The sequence below is a fragment of the Panthera uncia genome, assembly GCF_023721935.1.
Source record: "Panthera uncia isolate 11264 chromosome A1 unlocalized genomic scaffold, Puncia_PCG_1.0 HiC_scaffold_17, whole genome shotgun sequence".
NCBI classification, from domain to species: domain Eukaryota; kingdom Metazoa; phylum Chordata; class Mammalia; order Carnivora; family Felidae; genus Panthera; species Panthera uncia.
In genome coordinates, this window is record NW_026057577.1 from 126450225 (window position 1) to 126468522 (window position 18298).

At 37.3% G+C, this 18298-nt stretch overlaps 1 long non-coding RNA gene across 1 annotated transcript in view; it reads left to right on the forward strand.

Moving 5' to 3' along the window:
- LOC125934670 (uncharacterized) overlaps nt 1–18034 on the forward strand; it is a 207625-nt gene extending 189591 nt beyond the window's left edge. Inside the window, exon 4 of the long non-coding RNA XR_007461485.1 lies at nt 17700–18034. This is a non-coding gene — a long non-coding RNA (uncharacterized LOC125934670). The remainder of the gene's footprint in view (nt 1–17699) is intronic.
- Nucleotides 18035–18298: the final 264 nt, after the last annotated feature.

Below are 18298 nucleotides of genomic sequence, written 5' to 3' on the forward strand. Positions count from 1 at the left end.
AAATTATAATACGTATGTATGTTAATTCAATTGTATATGTATATATGCTATATTCAAATTGAATATATAAATATATAATTGTGTACACATATATATAATATATATCATAAAATTGCATACATTTGTATATAATATATACAAATAAAAATAATTTCACAAAGGTGTTCCCTGGGTTGAAATATCTGGCTCAGAAGCTTAGTTAGAATGGTATCTACATGGATAATGGACAGTGTTGTTGTTGTTGTTTTTTAATTTTAATTCTGTTTAATTAACATACAGTGCAATATTGGTTTCAGGAATAGAATTCAGTGATTCATCACATATAACACCCAGTGTGCATCACAAGTGCCCTCCATAGTATCTATCATTCCCTTCGTCCATCTTCCACCCACCTCCCTCCGTCAACCCATAGTTTGTTCTCTATCATTAAGATAGACAGTGTTTTATTATGTACATCAGTTAAAATCTAACTCAAGCAGAAGGAAAACTGGGGGAAAAAGCCCTCTTTCTCTGAGAACTCTGCCTGTGGCCTATGGTCAAGTGCACTTCTTGATATTCTTGTCTACATAAAAACAAATTAGTTGCAAGGATATTGATTATGTCCCTCTTCTATTTCAGGAGCCATAACCTTGCCCTGACTGGCAAACAGGTCACAGAAGGCCAGTCATATTGTGTCTAAGTTCTTATAAAATTGAACAGTTTTATTTATTTAATTATCTTCACTGGACACTTTTGATATTTTTTCTTCTTTAAATTTTCTTTTTTAATGAAAGATTACATTTGTCACTCAGGTGTTCAGGCCCTTTAACCACAAATCACTGTCATCCTCATTGTTCTGAGGAAAATGGAAACAAATATTCGGAAATGAGGGTGGGTAAGCCTGAGCCTTGGTTTAAGTAGTGGAAAGAAATGTAGTAGTTTAAGCAGAGAGGAAATCTTTCTTAATGAAACTGGATTGATTCCCTTCAGAAATAAAAGCCAAAAATGCTCTGTGGGGAAGGTGAGACACTTAGTGACAGTTTGCTTAGCTTTCAGTACTGTGGTAAATGGTAGCTTGCTGGGTGAGAGCAGTCAGAAGGGACTCTACCACCAGGAGAATGAGTGGCTCAGCAGAGGGCATGCCCTGAACAAATAACAAGAAAGTTTGACTTCCACAGCTGTACCCTCACCTCCCACAGCCTCCTAATGCAACCTTTCCCTCAATTCTACAGTTTCTTTTTGCCACTTTCTTTCCAAAGACTTACAAAGTGTTGGGTTCCAAATATGTTTGTGTAGTGTTAAAAAAATATTATTTCTCTTAAGTAGTATATGAAATAGGCTAAATTACTACCCCTGTTTTGTCTCATTTCATTTTGCATCCTTCCCAGAGGAAATTTATACCACTATAAGACTGCATGCCCTAGTGTTTGTTACACACAGAACCTACCAGTCTCCATCATTTTTTCCAAATTTTGTTTTTGTTGTTTAAATAGGACTCTGTCAAACTTAGCATTATACTGAAATGCAACAATATGACCTCTAGGGGTTGCATCTTTTTTGAAGAGATAAAGATATGTAGTAAAGAGGACAGATTACAAAGTATGGCTTCTGTCCAAGTGAAAAGTATTCCAGAATAGCTATAAACCATCAGGAAATGCAGAAGCTTCAGTCTAACCTGATGAAGAAATGCATCTCAAATAAGACTCTTTTCTAATTTTTTAAATGTTTATTTATTTATTTTTTAGAAAGTGGGGTAGAAGGAGAGAGAGAGAACTCTGCAAACGGGAAGGGCAGAGAGAGAGGGAGATAGAGAATACCAAGCAGGCTTCTCACTGTCAGTGCAGAGCTGGACACGGCACTCAAATTCACGAATCAACCTGAGCCGAAGTCAAGAGTGGGATGCTTAATCAACTGAGCCACCCAGGCACCCTGACTCTTTTCTGATTTCTAAAAATGATTACGTTTAACTCATTATTTTCCATCTGGGGTGTTATCTGAGTAGTAATTAAAGGAAGAACTTTGGATTTGTAGACCTGAAACTAGTTATTATTAGTATGCTGCTCCTCTCTACCTCTTCCAGATCACTTACACCCCCTCTGCTAAATTCTATGCCTGGGAAGCTTTTGGTTACATCATCTGGGATCTGAGATCTTTGCTTTCTAGCTTCTGGTTTATTTTGATCATTGGTAGGCATGGCAGGGAATGGGAGGGTAAGAAGAGAGAAGGATCAGGGTATTTCTTCTTTGACTTTACCTTGCTTTGCCACAGTTCTGAAAGTATCTAAATCCATCATCCTGTCAGACAGCCTCTCTTTCAAAGTGGCAGCTCTCACCAGGCTTTGGCAAAATTGTTCTCTCGTTTTCAGGCCTGGATTAGTTGTGGCTTCCTGCTTTTTAGTCTCTGTGTGCTTTACTACTCCTTTTCGGCCCCTTACCTCTGCCCTTCAATAAATTATTTTCAGTCAGACCCTGTAGATATGCCATCTGTTTCCTGTCAGGACTCTAACAGATACATTCAGGTTCTTGGACAAGTCAGATAGTCTCTTGACCTTTTATTTTCTTCATCTGTAAAATTATGTAATACCTATATTGCCTACCTTGAAGTGTTGCCAAGAGGACCAACAATGCATGTGAATTTGTAAAGTGTCATAAAAATGCAGTATATGAATATCAATTCATATGTTAATATTGAATCTCCAATCAGTTTTCCTTAGATACTTGGTATTTTTTGTAGCTTCTCACCATGGTAAACTGATACAAACTTTGGGGTTGCAATCTTGGGTTGACCAAAGGCAAACAGAAGCATTCCAAAGCTAAATATAAGCATCCCTAGGTTTACCATGTTTCTGTTCCCTCCTCAGCAGCATGTAATTCAGAACTAGGAGGACAATATAGAACATCATAACATACCTTTGTTCCTGCCCAGCATTTCTTACCCTTGATAATGGTTTTGTCAGACATTATTTCCTCATGGTGCATCTTGTGTTTGTCTTGCCCCTCTTTGAGATTGTAAAGCTTCTTTATAATGTTCCTGAGGATAAGGATCATACCTCATATATTTTTTATGACTCATAGTAACTCACATGCTGTTATGCATATATTTGATAAAGTAGACAGTTGGGAAATAAATGGCTGAGTGTTCAGTGCACACTTGTTGATTGAGACTTCCCAAGCCTGATACCAGGCGTTTACTGGTTTTATATGACAAATGTAAACTTGGTAATTACTATGACCGTCTCCTTGCATGGATGGAAAGTATTTAACAAATGAAGATTTTATGGATATCTGTTGTGTTTTATGTGTGTCTCTTATTGTGATTTGGCACATGCAGGAGTTTAAAAGTCAAGAGGAGAAACTCCTTTTCCTTGTCCCCATCTTACTAAGTTGGAGCATAGTAATATGATCTTACAAAACAAAATAAAGGTTGATAATGAAAACAACTAATGGTTTCTCAAAAGCTTTACTAAAAGTCATTAAAAAAAGTCATGCTACTCATGAAAATTTAACACACTCATATATTATGTTTTTCGCAGGTAAATCCAAACCCATGTGTTCAAGAGAAGGATTTAAAGTTTTAGAATTATAGGCCTGAGAATAGTGACTGATGGTTTATCCACTGAACTAGCTCTAGAAAGGGCATATGGACAATGGTACCAGAGGTATTTGGCTCACTGATCCTTCCTTTCTTTGTTTTCTTACTTATGAATTGACACAATGCACTCCAGAGAACCCTTGCTATTTTTTGTTCCCACATTCTCATTCCTTCAAAAATAAAAAGAAAAAATAACTTAGGTAATCAGGGACCTATTGAAGGCCCTTGGGAAGTCCAGACTGATCCTACTAATTTCTCTCACAGAGACGCCATGTAAAAACAAAATTAACAACCTGATTAAAGGGATGGTATAAAAATCCCTTAACTTGCTGAGGTCACCAGGGTGCTGAGGAAAGTAAAGAAATACCTAGACCCTAAAATATCTTTGGTATGAAGAAGTGGCCAGATGCAGAAGATTGTAGGAATATATGTGTGTATGCATTGCACAAGGATAGAAGAACGTAAGAGAGATTGTCATGGTAGATTAGCACCTGACCAACAGTAACACTTTAGTGAAAAGTGAAAAATAAATATTGGGAACACATTTACAGAAGGGAGCATGGGACTTCTGGGAAGTTCCAAAGGGGAGAAAAGCATGTATAAGTGTGTTAAATTTTTAAATTATTTCTTGCAGACAATAATGCCAGAGAAGTTTAGAAAATGGAGTGATTAAAATGGAAGGAACCATCAAGGAACATTTCTTGGAGAAGATGAGCCTGAAACTGTCCTCCAAAGGGTTAGATTGGTGAAAAGCAGAATGATGGGGATGATGAAAGGCCACATACTTTCCCAGGGAAAGATTTATACCTTAAAGAAAACTGTTTAAATAAAATGTCTAGCAAAAGGGGCTAGAGGTGATGAGGTGATGCTGGAGAGACTTCTCTCCTTTGTTCCCCTCCTGATAAACACAGACCCCTGGGCAAAGAGACTCACCCCTCAAGATGGTCAATGGTGATGAGGCAGAGGAAGCAGTCACTCAAGGTTTTCTTAATGGAGAGGATGATGGGAGTGTCTTAGTCTGCTTGGGAAGCCATCACAATGCCATAGATGGGTGCTTTAAGCAGAAATTTATTTCTCACAGTTCTGGAGGTTGGGAAATCCACGATCAAGGTGCCAGAAAAGTAGGTTTCATTCTGAGGCCTCTTTTACTGGCTTGTAGGCTGCTGCCATCACCGTTTGTAGTCATATGACCTCTTCTTCATGCAGGTTCAGAAGGAAAGTGAGCTTAGGTCTCTTCCTTTTCTTATAAGGACACTAATCACATCATAGAGGCCTCATCACCATAACCTCATTTAAACCTAATTATCTCTCAAAGGCCATAGCTCCAAATACTATCACATTGTGGGTTAGGGCTTTACTAGATGAACTGGGGGGGAATACAAACATTCAGTCCACAACAGGGAGTCAGGCAGTTCCTTGGGAGGGACCTCATTATTCTTTGAATAGCATTAGGAAAAGCTGTCCTGTGAGAGAAGGAAAAAGTAGACACAGAGTGAGGTAAATAGTATAGTCCTGAGTACATGGGTATTTAAGAAACTAGGCCCAGAAAAAATGAGCAATTTTAACATATCTAAAAAGTGTAATTGATCAGCCATAGGAACTAACTAAGAAGACTGGCTAGTCAGACAAAAGAATCAGAATGTGCAAAAGGTAATTGGCTAGGGAAAAACAAAGGTGGGGTCTTATTTCTGCATCTAGAATTCAGATGGAATTAATTTCAGGGAAGGAGAAGAAAACAATCACTTCAGAATGTTTTGCTTCCCAGGAAGGACACTGTAGGGTTGCATAGGGAATGGCCTTTCTCATAAAGTTCCAGGAATTAATAGCAAAGAGATAGCTGCAGACTGAATGCAGAATGATGCAAATTCAAAAAGGCATGGGCCTGGAGTACTGGAAGGAGGCAAGTATGTTGTGATTACTGGCAATGGCAGAAATGGTAAAAGATTAACCCTGTGCTATGGATTTAGGACAAGGGTGTTTTTGTAGAGTAGACAAAGAGTCTTGACCTAACCATCACCCAGGCACCCCTAATACATTATTCTTTTTGAGTTAGGTTATTAGTTCAAATTCCCAGAAGCTGAAAATCACTATTTTAACTAAAAATAAAATAAAATAAAATAAAATTGAATTAAATTAAATTAAAATAAAATAAAAACAAAACTAAAGGTTCTTAATTTGTAATGGTGAAGTATCTCTCCTGGTCTTTGTTGTTTTCTTCTTAACACCATCTGAGCATTAGTAACTTGTTGAAAAGTACATCACCTGATTTTACCTTTTTTTTAGTGTATTTTGTTAAGTGAGACACAGATACTGGGTTTCTTCAGTATTTTATATGGCTTTTAGAGTCCAACTGGAAATGTTAGCAGATGACAAGATAATAATAAACCTATACGTTTCTGAGAACATATAGATTCTTCTGGAAAATATGTGAGTAGTTTCACTGAAGAAGGCTACTGCTAGAAAATAAAGAAAAGAAGACCATGCTCTCATGTGGTCCTGTTTATTTAGAATATAAACAAAGCCATTAATTCTTAAGTCTAACTAGACTTACTATCTCAAGTCTGTTTTCTCCAGCTAGGAACCCAATGTCTGAGTCTAAGACTAATTGGTACAGATAGCAATGGATACAAAAGATAAACATGATTTATTCATAGTTTTAGAGCTAACAAGGACCTGAGACATCATCTGGTTGAGATGATCAGCTCATCATTCCAGACCTGACGGCTCATCAAAATCACATGGGGAGCTTTTATTTTATTTTGTTTTACTTTTCAAATTTTTATTTATATTCTAGTTAGTTAACATACGGTGCAATATTGGTTTCAGGAGTAGAATTCAGTGATTCATTACATACATACAATGCCCATTACTCATCATAACAAGTGCCCTCCTAATACCCATTGCCCATCTAGCCCATCTCCCAGCCCCCTCACTTTATCAATCCTCAGTTTGTTCTCGGGCTTTAAGAGTCTCTAATGGTTTGTTTCCCTCTCTTCTTTTTTCCCCTTCCCATCTGTTTTTTTTCTTAAATTCCACATATGAGTGAAATTATGGTATTTTTCTTCTGCCTGACTTACTTCGCTTAGCATAATACACTCTAGCTCATTCCACATCACAGCAAATGGCAAGATTTCATTCTTTTTGATGGCTGAGTAATATTCATTGTATATATATATTGAATACATACACACACACACACACATATATATATATATATATATATATATATGTATATATGAATATACACCACATATTTATCCATTAACCAGTCAATGGACCTTTGGGCTCTTTCCATGGTTTGTCTATTGTTAATAATACTGCTATAAACATTGGGGCACATGTACACCCTTGAATCTGTATTTTTGTATCCTTTGAGTAAATACTTAGTAGTGAAATTGCTGGATCATAGGGTAGATCAATTTTTAACTTTTGAGGAACCTCCATACAGTTTTCCATAGTGGCTGCACCAGTTTGCATTCCCACCAAAAGTGTAAGAGGGTTCCCCCTTCTTCGTATCCTTGCCATAGCTATTGTTTCTTATGTTGTTAATTTTAGCCATTCCGACAGGTGTGAGATGGTATCTCATCATGGCTTTGGTTCATATTTCCCTGATTATGAGTGATGTTGAGCATCTTTTCATGTGTTATCATCTAGAAGTCTTCTTTGGAAAAATGTCTATTCATATTTTCTGCCCATTTCTTCACTGAATAATTTGTTTTTTGACTGTTGAGTTTGATAAGTTCTTTATAGATTTTGAATACTAACCCTATGTCAGATATGTTATTTGTAAATGTCTTCTCCCATTCCTGTAGGCTGCATTTTAAATTTGTTGATTGTTTCTGTCGCTATACAGAAGGTTTTTATCTTGATCAAGTCCCAATAATTCACGTTTGCTTTTGTTTCCCTTGCCTTGGATGACATGTCTAGTAAGAAGTTGTTCCAGGTCAAAGAGGTTGCTGCCTGTGTTCTCTTCTAGGATTTTGATGGTTTTCTGTCTCAAATTTAGATTTTTCATCCATTTTAATATATTTTTTGTGTATGTTGTAAGAAAGTGGTCCAATTTCATTCTTCTTCTGTATGTTGCTGTCCAGTTTTCCCAATGCCATTTGTTGAAGAGACTGTCTTTTATCTATTGAATATTCTTTCCTTTTTATCAAAGATTAGTTGACCATATAGTTGTGGGTCCATTTTGGGGTTTGCTATTCTTTTCCATTGACCTATGTGTCTGTTTTTGTGCCAGTAATATACTGTCTTGATGACTACAGGTTTGAAGTATAGCTTGAGGTCCAGAATTATGATGACTCTAGTTTTGCTTTTCTTTTTCATAATTGCTTTGGCTATTTGGGGTCTTTTGTGGTCCCATACAAATTTTAGGATTGCTTGTTCTAGCTCTGTGAAAAATGCTGTTGGTATTTTGATAGGGGTTGCATTGAACGTGTAGATTGCTTTAGGTAGTATAGACATTTTAACAATGTTCTTCCAGTCCATGAGCATGGAATGTTTTTCCATTTCTTTGTGTCATCTTCAGTTTCCTTCAGAAGTTTTCTATAGTTTGCAAAATACAGATCTTTTACATCTTTAGTTAGGTTTATTCCTAGGTGTCTTATGGGTATTGGTGCAATTGTAAATGGGATTGATTCCTTGATTTTTCTTTCTGCTGCTTCATTATTGGTGTATAGAAATGCAGCAGATTTCTGGATATTGATTTTATATCCTGTGGCTTTGCTGAATGCATGTATCAATTCTAACAACTTTTAGGTGGGGTCTTTTGCATTTTCTACATAGAGTATCATGCCATCTGCCAATAATGAAAGTTTGACTTCCTCCTTGCCAATCTGGATGCCTTGTATTTTATGTTTGTTGTCTGCTTGCTGAGGCTAAGAATCCCAGTACTATGTTAAATAGTAATCATGAGAGTAAACATCCATCCCTGTCTTGTTTCTGACCATAGAAGAAAAGCTCTTAGCTTTCCTTGCTGGGTCTTTTGTATGTGGCCTTTATGATGTTGAGGTATGTTTCATCTATCCCTACTTTATTGAGGGTTTTTGTCAAGAATGCCTGCTGTATTTTGTCAGCTGCTTTTTCCTGTATCTGTTGAGAGGATCATATTGTTCTTAGCCTTTCCTTTATTAATGTGGTGAATAATGTTGATAGATTTGTGAATATTAAACCACCCCTGCAGCCAAGGAATAAATCCCACTTGATCATGGTGAATAATTCTTTTAATGCACTTTTGGATTTGTTGAGAATTTTGTTGAGAATTTTGGCATCCGTGGTTCATCAGGGACATTGGCTTGTAATTCTCCTTTTTAGTGGGGTCTTTGTCTGGTTTTGGAATCGAGGTAATAGTGGTGTCATAGAATGAGTCTGGAAGTTTTCTTTCCATTTCTATTTTTTGGAACAATTTGAGAATAATATGTATTAACTCATCTTTAAATGTCTGGTAGAATTCTCCTGGGAAGCCATTTGGCCCTGGACTTTTGTCTGTTGGGAAATTTTTGATTGCTGATTCAATTTCTTTGCTGATTATGGGTCTGTTCAAATTTTCTATTTCTTCCTGTACAGTTTTGGTAGTTTGTATGTTTCTAGGAATTTGTCCATTTTTTTACTGATTGCCCAGTTTGTTGGCATATAATTTTTTCAGAGTAGTCTCTGATAATTGTTTATATTTCTGTGATGTTGGTTATGATCTCTCCTCTTTAATTTGTTTTATCTATTTGTATCCTTTCTCTTTTCTTTTTTATATGTCTGACTACAGGTTTATCAATTTTATTAATTCTTTCAAAGAACCTGATTTTAATTTTGTTGATCTGTTCTACTGGCTTTTTGTTTTGTTTTGTTTCTATATTATTTATTTATGCCCTAATCTTCATTATTTCCCTTCTTCTGATGGCTTTAGGCTTTATTTGCTGTTATTTTTATAGCTCCTTTAGATGTAAAGTAGGTTGTGTTTTTGAGACTTTTCCTGCTTCTTCATGTAGACCTGTATTGCAATATACTTCCCTCTTAGGTCTGCCAAGAAAGCATCCCAAAGGTTTTGGACTGTCATGTTTTCATTTTCATTTACCTCTATGTACTTTTTAATTTATTCTTTAATTTCCTGGTCAACTCATTCATTCTTTAGGACGATGTTCTTTAACTTCCATTTGAGGGCTTTCCAAATTTTTTTCTTGTGATTAACTTCAAGTTTTATTGTGTTGTGTTCTGAAAATATGCATGGAATGATCTCAATCTTTTTGTACTTGTTATGGGCTGATTTGTGACCTAGTATGTGATCCATTTTGGAGAATGTTCCATGTGCACCCGAGAAGAATGTGTATTCTGCTGCTTTTGGATAAAATGTTCTGAATATATCTGTAAGTCCATCTGGTCCAGTGTGTCATTCAAAAACCATTGTTTCCTTGTTGATTTTCTGCTTAAATGATCTGTCCATTGCTATAAGGGGGTGTTAAAGTCCCCTACTATTGTGTTTTATTATCAATGAGTTCCTTTATGTTTGTTATTAATTGATTTATACATTTGGGTGTTCCAAGTTGAGGGCATAAATATTTATAATTGTTAGATCTTCTCAATGGATAGACCCCTTAATTGTGATATAATGCCTTTCTTCTTCTCTTGTTACATCTTTGTTTTAAAATCTAGTTTGTCTGATGTAAGTATGGCTACTTCAGGTTTCTTTTGACATCCATTAGCATGCTAGATGGTTCCTCATCCCTTTATTTTCAATCTGCACGTTTCTTTAGGTCTAAAATGAGTCTTACAGGTAGCTTATAGATGGGTCTTGTTCTTTTATCCATTCTGATACTCTGTGTCTTTTGATTGGAACTTTTAGTCCATTTACATTTAGAATGATTATCAAAAGACATGAATTTAGTGCCATTTATTACCTGTAAAGTTGGTGTTTCTGATGATGTTCTCTGTTCCTTTCTAGTCTTTGTTGCTTTTGGTCTTTTTTTCCCCCACTCAAAGAGTCCCCTTTAGTATTTCTTACAGGGTTGGCTTAGTGATCATGAACTCGTTTTAGTTTTAGTTTTGGAAACTCTTTATCTCTCCTTCCATTCTGAATAACAGCCTTGCTGGATAAATTATTCTTGGCTGTGTATTTTTCCCATTCAGCATGTTGAATATATTATGCCATTCCCTTCTGGCCTGCCAAGTTTCTGTGGACAGATCTGCTGTGAACCTTATCTGTCTTACTTTGTAGGTTAGTTCCATTGCTGCTTTCAGGATTCTTTCCTTGTCTGTGTGTTTTGTGAATTTGACTATAATATGTCTAGGTGATGCCTGGCTTTTGTTGAATTTAATGGGAATTCTCTGTGCTTCTTGTATTTTGATGTCTTTGTCCTTCCCCAGATTAGGGAAGTTTGCAGCTATAATTTGCTCAAATAAACCTTCTGATCCTTTTTCTTTCTCTTCATCTTCTTGGGCTTCTATGATACAAACGTTATTACGTTTTAAGAAATCACTGAGTTCCCTAATTCTGCCTTTGTGATCCAATACCTTTCTTTCCCTCTTCTCTTCAGCTTCATTATCTTCCATAATTTTATCTTCTATATCACTGATTTGTTCCTCTGCTTAGTTCATCCTCATTGTTATAGCATCCATTCAAGATTATGGCATCTTGGTTATAGCATTTTTAATTTCAGCCTGACTAGATTTTAGTTCTTTTATCTCTGCAGGAAGGGGTTCTCTAGTGTCTTCTATGCTTTTATCAAGCCCCACTAGTATTCTCGTAATTGTTGTTTTAAATTCTGGTTCAGACATCTTACTTATATCTGTACTGATTAAATACCTGGCTATTACTTCTACTTCCTGTTCTTTTTTTTAGGGTGAATTCCTCTGTTTTAACATTTTTCCCAGGAAAAAAAAGAAAAAAGCTTAATCCTAGGTGTGTTTTTATCTGCCTGTTAAAAGAAAGATCCAGAAAATAACAGTAAATATATATATATTATATTTTAAAAAATTTTTTAAATTATAAACATAAAAAGCAAGCTAGATCCTATTTCCCATAGAACTGAAGCTTTGCAGCACTCCATGATCAGCACTCCATGATCAGTAGATTCCATGATCAGAATAACATCTGGTGAGGTGTTAGTGTTGGTCTTCTGAGCGAAGGGCCCATTGCACTGCTTCTCAGGCCCACTTGCCCTGGTAGAGATGTACCTGCAGTGTGTAGCGGGGTGGAGCTTGATGTATGCAGCTCTAGTCTCCATTTGGTGGCACTGTTTAACTCACTGAGGTAGGACAGTACAGATAGGGGGTGGAGGTGGGGGTAATGGCTTCACACTGCTCTATTCTCTGTGGAGTGGAGAGCTCCTACTCATCACTCTTCAGGAAGCCCTCACAGAGTCACCCCTCTTGTGTCCCCAGCTTCTGTCACGTCCCTGCCTTCACCCTGTGTGTGAGCTGTTTTATCTCAGGTGCAGGGCTGGGTTTCTAAACTCCAAATTTTAAGGTCTCAGTGCAGCTCCTGAGCTGATCCTTTGGGGGAGGCTCTTGATGCACTTTTGCCAGCCAATCCCAGGAAAATGGTCACATGACCATGCAGTGGGTTGGAGTTTATGGCAAAGTGGAGCAAGAAAGCCAGTATCAAGAATTGCTGGCCACAGTCTGTGTCCTGCTCCTGTGCCTGGGAACAGTGCAGCACATTGGCATCACCTGTTCTTCTGTCCTCAGAGAAGCCTTGCCACCACTCCTAAATGTGTTCTGAGCATGGGAACCATTCCTCCCTGTGTTGACCCTGGGGATCCTGAGACCACGCTGCCTGCTCTGGGTCTCTGCTCTGCTTCCCACAGGAGCACCTCTAAGTCGGCACAATACCAACAGTGGCAGACTAATAAAACTTCAGATTTTTCTCTCTTCTGCTTATAATACCTTACAGTAGTCTCTGTAAGCAGGGCTTCCTCCCCTCTGCAGCATCTGCAGTACCCACAGTTCTTATCTCCCCCAGGTCAACTCTCCACAACTCCTACCTGCCATGATTCTACTGGTAGACTTGAGGTTTTGTTCTTTCAATCCTCAGACTGATTTCTTGGCTGTTGAGAAGGAATTGATATTTATCTAGCTGTGTTCGAGGGACGAGATAAGCCTAGGGTCCCCCTAGGGAGACCCTTATATATAAGAAGGACCCTTATACTTCTGAGGTACTGTCTTCAGTGCATCTGTATTAAATCACACAAACACAGGTGGTCTTTAAGGGATCTTTCATAGCTATAGGAGACAGTAAAATAGTGAAAGATATCTAACTGAAACCAAAGACTTAAAAGACTGCTATGAGAATCTGGTGAAATGGTATTTTAATGCTTCATAGACTGTGAAGTGGTAAATCAATATACATGTAATAAGGTACATGCAGGGGAGTAAAGTTGTCATATAAAAAAATTTAAGTAAGAGGAAAATTAGAACCCTTGAAATGAACTTAATGGTACATCAAAATTTCTCCAACCTTTTTCGATTTCAGAGAGTCACAGTGTACAGTTGAGCAGGATGATCTATAGGTGCTTTTTATCTGTAGTTTGTGTTATTCTCTAAGATTTGTGGATCAAGCATTGAAACTTTTAAGCTCTTCTAATCATTTGCTGCTTGAGTATTCTGAATCCAGGTTCTATCATTTTTTTAATTTGGTGATTAAAAAATATTACAAAATTTTGTTCTGGCTTTAATATTTTGTAATTTTTTTCTCTCTGCTGACTTTGTAAATCTCTTTATCATCTTCATTTCTCTTGTTTTCTGATTCTGCTTTGGGACTTTCCTCATTTTCATCTCTTTTCCTATTTTGTTTTTTAATTCAATAAATATTAAGTATCTTTTTATATATATTACTCTGCTAAGTACTTGAGATATAAAAATGAAGAGTACAGTGTTTCTGACAAAGAACTCACATGGTAGGAAGGAAGAAAGCCATGTAGTAAGCACAACATTGATTGGTTGATAAAGGCTAAGATAGTGACATAAACAAAGTGTCATGCAAGCATTTGGGAAAAAGGTTAATTATTCCATGGGGGTAGAAGATACTCGGGATATGTTGAAATTTATGGAGTTTAAGGGAGTTGAGTTGTATGTATAGAATGAGTAAGAGATACTGGGAGAGGATTTCAGGGGACATATAGATAAAAGTGTGAAAGTGCCTAGTGTATTCAGGGAATAACCACTAAAAGTAGAGTGGGGACTACAGTTTGGTATAGAGAGTGGGGTACTTGGATTAGGGAAGGAAAATTAGAAGGAAGCCTCTGAAAAGGTGAGAGAAAACATGGTAAGATGTGGATTTTAGAAAGATTACTGTGACAGCAATGTGGTTGTGTTGAGGGGCCTAAAATGGAGAGGAAAACCAGTCTGGAGGGATTGTAAATAATTCTGGCCATAGATGAAGAGAATCAGAAGACAGTGACATTATGGTTAGAAAGGAAGGGGGATATAAGAGAGATGATCTGAGAGACTGTAGCAAGTTTCTACCTGAAATGAAATTAGCATATCCATTAACAACAAAGAAACAAAGCTACCTGTAGTTTTAGGATTTTTTCCTTTCTCTTTCTTCTTGCCTCTCTTCCTCCTTTGGTTTTAATTTATTTCAAGCCTTTCCCTTTTGCAGAGGGATAATATTAATGTGAGTTTCTAAAAGATCATTCACTATGCAAGGCCGTAGACCATCTGCTTCCTGTTTCTCTTTTATTTTTCCTCCTCTCCAGCATACTGGTTCCATTGCTTTTACTTAAATGTCTTAAACATATAAGGGACTCTGCATTTGCTATTTATTCTACTTAAAATGCCCTTCCACCATGTATTTACATGACTCAGCTTTCACTTCATTCAGGCTGGCCTGCAGACTACAGGATAATAAATGGGCAAATCCTCTCCTCCCGCTAGAATATGAGGTACTATCCATTTTCTTTCTTCTTTAGTTATTTAATGTCATGTTGGGGTTTGAGTGTCCCTCTAGAGAGAGAGCTTGTTCTCTACTCAAATGGATTCCTAAGGGCTTTTTCAAATGAAGCAAAAGGGGCCTGGGAATGGGGGTATCTTAACATTAAGGTAACAGCAGATACTTTCTTTCCCTTTGTACATAGTATTTTCATACTTCATGCTCATCACCTCAGGCTTTATACATGGAATCCACTAAATGGAGAGAGTAAGGGTTTTCTCTTCCTTCCTAGAGTGGGTGAGGGTTGGAGAAAGTATGTTTTTAAAGAAATGTAAATTTAATAGCAAGTTTCTCTAAAATAACAACAACAACTAAAAACCTCTACAAACCTTCCCTGGCTGTTAGATATGTTTCTTCTGTCCCCTGATCTATATTTTCCTTTCTACCTAACCTCTTAGATATATACATGATTTGTTTATTGTATATTTCCATGTATTATGGAATGTGAGCTCCAAAGGTTTTTATCTCCAACTTCTAGAATACTATGTGGTTCATAGTAAGAATTCAGTAAATATTTTATAAAGAATACCTATGTAAGATTGATTTAATTGAGAACCTGGTTAGAGTATTTATTTGTAATCATGTCTGTAGGAAGACAATGTTAGTAGTACTTCCTGGAATTCCAGGTCTAGGATAGTAGGTTTTGTTTTCTTGGCCAGTTGCTGTTTTTCTTGTTGTTGTTCTTGCTATTTTCATTCTTTAAATGTATGTGTATCAGAAAGATAACATGTATCAATAAGCAACTGGGGTCTTAGTATAACTCATGAAATATTTAATTGATTTGTTTATAATTTTGCTTAGACTATAAAGTATGAATGTGTGTGTGTGTGTGTGTGTGTGTGTGTGTGTTTATTTATGGGTTTGTTGCAAGATGGGAAGAAGGAAATAGTATATGGGAAGAGCTATTGCCAAAGAAATAGCTGTGATTCTTCAAGAATTTATTGACATATTTGATGAAAGAGGTTTATAAAAGCACTTGCAAATTTTTGGTTCAGCAAGGGTTTTTGAGCAGCATGCGAGACCCTGTGGGGAGGAGGGCACTGGATCCATTATATTAGAGGATTTACAGTCTAGTTACATATGCAGGCTATACGGTTATCCTGGGCTGTACTACAAGGCAGAGGGTATTAAGGGTTACAACAGGAAAACAAAGTGTTCTCAGAGGAAGCAGAGTGGAGAATGAAGCCCAAACTAATAGAGGTGACTATGTGATTATGTGACTTATTAGCAAAGGGATGCCAATAGAGAAGTGATAAGAACATTTTAGGTTAGTTAGGGAAGGCTTCAGAAGGGAGGGGAGGAAAATGTGGCACCCGTTCAAAACATAGGGGAGAATGAGTCTTTCCTGTGTGCTCTACTTCCTGTCAGACAGAGGCTTCTCTCTTTAAGCCTGCCCCTTGTCAAATGAGGAGTAACCCTAGAGGATATGCAAATGGCTCTTTAAGTTCTCTAAATTCTTCCAAGGTTTCTTGTAGTTGATTATAGGAGGAAAAGAGTTTCTAGGTTAAGATATTTGCTGTCTACTCGGGAAGTAAACTAAGAACCTGTGTAACTGTATAATAGTGTAGGGAGCTGCTTGGGTAATGTTAACATTGTCAGGCAGTTCTAGGAAGGAATTTGTGTGGGTCTGAATCCTTTTGAAGACTGGAAAGCCATAGGAAGGACTTGGATTTGTTTGCCAGTTTACCACTCCCCCAACCCCAGCCGTCAGTGTGAGAAAGGTTATCATTCCTCAGCTTTCAAGGTTTTCTCTGAGAAAGATCTTTTTCTTTGTTCTATTTATGCTACAGGCCCTAACAAAAGCACTCAGTACCACAGTTATGGAACAGTGACACTCCAGCTGCAGCACATGGGTAGCTGAGCGAGTCAGGCTGGTATGGACTAGCTTATGGCCTAATTATGGAAAATAAAACAAGATTGCTTTAGATTTATGAAAACTGGAAGGTGCTATTGCTGCACATGAACAGAAAATCCTTGCTTCCTGGAACCCGTGTTCTCATTTTAACATGAAGACAGAAAGTGAGCTTCACTATAACTTGCCTTTCTAAGGGAAATAATGCTTTCTCTCTTTAGCCTCTTGCTTCAGTGAGTTAGAGCAATGAGTGGGCAATGAGGGTATAAAAAAGAGGCTGGACACAGTGGACCTGTTCACTAAATTATCTTCTGTCTACAGGGAAGGCTGCTGCTTTCAGTATATTCCTCAAAGGAAAAAATATATTCCTCAAAGGAAAAAAAATTGTCAACTCAATCAAGTTGAAATATTACCTTGTAGTAGATTTAATAATAAGGAAGTGGACTTATTTCCAGTGGTCACAGCACTGAGGGCTTGGGCAAGGCCAGGTGTTTAGGAATGATCTGATGTATTGTGTCCTGAGTTTATCTGTGTATTTGCAGGTAGAAAAGAAATGGTTGGAGAGCATGTTGGTCCTGACAGTAGTATAAAGAGGGAAGTGCATGAATAATGCAGTATGAATGTGTATGGCAGAGGCTGGCATATCTACATGTATAGGTCTGTTTAGCAGACCAGTTAGAGTATAGGTGCTAACAACAAATTCTTGAGCTCAAAATTTTTCACTTACTAGCTGTAGGCCTTAGGCAAATTACTTAGCCTGTTTAAGTTTCTCTTAGACTCTCTGAGTGTGTTATTCCTCATCTGTAAAGTTGGAATAATAACAGTACAAATCTCATAAGGGTTTTGGAGTATTAAGATAATTCATGTACTCAGCCTCAAATAAAGGCTCAATAAATAGGAATCATTATGAGGAGGAGTAAATATACCTACTGCAGCTGACATTACTAATTACTAAGTAAGGATGTCAGTGTAATGAATGAATTTGGTGAGCAGAGCAGTGAGGATACTTATTTTCCTTTACTTTCTGTCCTGTAACTCATAGCACTGTTAATGATAATACAGTTTTCAATAATTTTGAACCTACTATATGTTGGACAGAATTCTAGAATTTTTTTAATTAAAATTTTTATTTTAGGGCAGTCTTGAATTTACAGAAAAGTTGCAAAGACTGTATGGAGTTCTCCTATACCTCCCCCCACCACCACCCCTTTCCCCCTATTATTAACAGACTTCATTAATACAGTGCATTTGTCACAATTAACGAACACCGTATTGACACAGTTGTTGTTAACTAAAGTCCATATTTTACAAATCAAGTTTTCCTTTGTTTTTACCTAATGTCCTTTTCTTTTGTTCCAGGATCCCATCCAGGATACTGCCTTACATTTCGTCATCGTGTCTCTGTAGCCTTCTTCTTGACTCTGGCAGTGTCTCAGACCTTCCCTGTTTTTGATGACCTTGACAACTTTGAGGAGTACTGATCAGGTATTCTCTAGAATGTTTTTCTGTTTGTGTTTGCCTGATATTTCTCATGATTAGACTGGAGTTATGGGTTTTGGAAGATGACCACAGAAGTAAAGTGTCATTCTCATCATATATCAAGAGTACGTAGCAGCAACATGACTTACACTGTTGATGTTAACTTTGATTTACTAGCTTGAGGTAGTATTTGCCAGGTTTCTCCACTCTTGTTACTCCTTCCCCTTCCCCTTATTCCATTCTGTATTCTTTTTTTTTTAATTTTTTTAATGTTTATTTTTGAGAGAAGGAGAGAGCATCAGTGGGGGAGGGGCAGAGAGAGAGAGGGAGACACAGAATCTGAAGCAGGCTCCAGGCTCTGAGCTGTCAGCACAGAGTCTGACGCAGAGCTCAAACCCACAAACCACGAGATCATGACCTGAACCGAAGTCAGACGCTTAACTGACTGAGCCACCCAGGCACCCCCCATTTTGTATTCT